We start from the raw sequence: 2,495 nt of genomic DNA, 5'->3' as shown, positions 1-2,495 counted from the left end.
GGTAATAGGTTTCTGACAACGATGAGAGACAATTACCTTTCACAACTGGTTCAGGACCCAACAAGAGGGGGGGCACTGCTAGACCTAATATTAACCAACAGGCCAGACCGCATATCAAATGTAAGGGTTGAGGGTCACTTGGGTAATAGTGATCACAGATTAATAAGTTTTCATGTATCCTTTAATAAGATGTGTAGTAGAGGGGTTACAAGGACACTAAACTTCAGGAAAGCAAATTTCCAACGGATGAGAGATGATCTTGGTGCAATTAACTGGGACGATATCCTGAGACATAAAAATACACAAAGAAAATGGGAGACGTTTATTAGCATCCTGAATAGGACCTGTGCACAATATATACCGTATGGGAATAAATATGCGAGAAATAGGAGGAAACCACTATGGCTAAATAGAGCTGTAAGGGGCGCAATAAGAGATAAAAATAAAGCATTTAGAGAATTAAAGCAAGTAGGTAGTGATGAGGCATTAAATAAATACAGAAGATTAAATAAATTCTGTAAAAAGCAAATCAAGACAGCAAAGATTGAGACAGAGAGACTCATTGCCAGAGAAAGTAAAAATAATCCCAAAATATTCTTTAACTACATAAATAGTAAGAAGCTAAAAAATGATAGTGTTGGTCCCCTTAAAAATAGTCTGGGTGAAATGGTGGATGAGGATGAGGAAAAAGCCAATATGCTAAATGACTTTTTTTCAACAGTATTTACACAAGAAAATCCCATGACGGATAACATGATCAGGGATAAAAATTCTCCATTAAATGTCACCTGCTTAACCCAGCAGGAAGTACGGCGGCGTCTACAAATCACTAAAATTGACAAATCCCCGGGCCCGGATGGGATACACCCCCGAGTACTGCAGGAATTAAGCACAGTCATAGATAGACCACTATTTTTAATCTTTAAAGATTCCATAATAACAGGGTCTGTACCACAGGACTGGCGTATAGCAAATGTGGTGCCAATATTCAAAAAGGGGACAAAAACTGAACTTGGAAATTATAGGCCAGTAAGTTTAACCTCAACTGTGGGTAAAATCCTGGAGGGTTTTCTAAGAGATACTATACTGGAGTATCTGGAGAAGAATAACCTTATGACCCAATATCAACATGGGTTTACAAGAGACCGTTCCTGTCAGACTAATCTGATAAGCTTTTATGAAGAGGTAAGTTCCGGACTGGACCAAAGGAATGCAGTGGACGTGGTGTACATGGACTTTTCAAAAGCTTTTGATACGGTGCCACACAAAAGGTTGATACATAAAATGAGAACAATGGGGATAGGGGAAAATATGTGTAGGTGGGTTAAGAGCTGGCTCAGGGATAGGAAACAAAGGGTGGTTATTAATGGAGCACACTCGGACTGGGTCACGGTTAGCAGTGGGGTACCACAGGGGTCAGTTTTGGGACCGCTTCTTTTTAACATATTTATTAATGACCTTGTAGGGGGCATAGAGCGTAGAATTTCAATATTTGCAGATGACACTAAACTCTGCAGGGTAATTAATACAGAGGAGGACAATTTTATATTACAGGAGGATTTATGTAAACTAGAAGCTTGTGCTGATAAATGGCAAATGAGCTTTAATGGGGATAAATGTAAGGTCATGCACTTGGGTAGAACGAACAAGTTGTATAATTATGTGCTTAATTGTAAAACACTGGGCAAAACAGTCACTGAAAAAGACCTGGGTGTATGGGTGGACGACAAACTCACATTTAGTGGCCAGAGTCAAGCAGCTGCTGCAAAGGCAAATAAAATAATGGGATGCATTAAAAGAGGCATAGATGCTCATGAGGAGAACATAATTTTACCTCTATATAAGTCACTAGTGCGACCACACTTAGAATACTGTGTACAGTTCTGGTCTCCGGTGTATAAGAAAGACATAGCTGAACTGGAGCGGGTGCAGAGAAGAGCGACCAAGGTTATTAGGGAACTAGGGGGTCTGCAATACCAAGACAGGTTATTACACTTGGGGTTATTTAGTTTGGAGAATCGAAGGCTTAGGGGTGATCTTATTACAATGTATAAATATATGTGGGGACAATACAAAGACCTTTCTAATGATCTTTTTACTCTTAGACCTGTGACGGGGACAAGGGGGCATCCTCTACGTCTGGAGGAAAGAAGGTTTAAGCATACTCACAGACGTGGATTCTTTACTGTAAGAGCAGTGAGACTATGGAACTCTCTGCCATATGATGTTGTAATGAGTGATTCACTACTAAAATTTAAGAAGGGACTGGATGCCTTTCTTGAAAAGTATAATATTACAGGGTATATACACTAGTCTCCTTAATATTGCGTTGATCCAGGGAGCTAGTCTGATTGCCGTATGTGGAGTCGGGAAGGAATTTTTTTCCCCAATGTGAAGCTTACTGTTGCCACATGGGTTTTTTTTGCCTTCCTCTGGATCAACATGTTAGGGCAAGTTAGGATAGGATATGGGTTGAACTAGATGGACTTAAAGTC

The sequence above is a fragment of the Dendrobates tinctorius genome, unplaced genomic scaffold (assembly GCF_039654945.1).
Source record: "Dendrobates tinctorius isolate UK_male_01 unplaced genomic scaffold, ASM3965494v1 ptg000161l, whole genome shotgun sequence".
In the NCBI taxonomy this organism is placed as follows: domain Eukaryota; kingdom Metazoa; phylum Chordata; class Amphibia; order Anura; family Dendrobatidae; genus Dendrobates; species Dendrobates tinctorius.
This window is presented reverse-complemented; position numbering follows the sequence as displayed.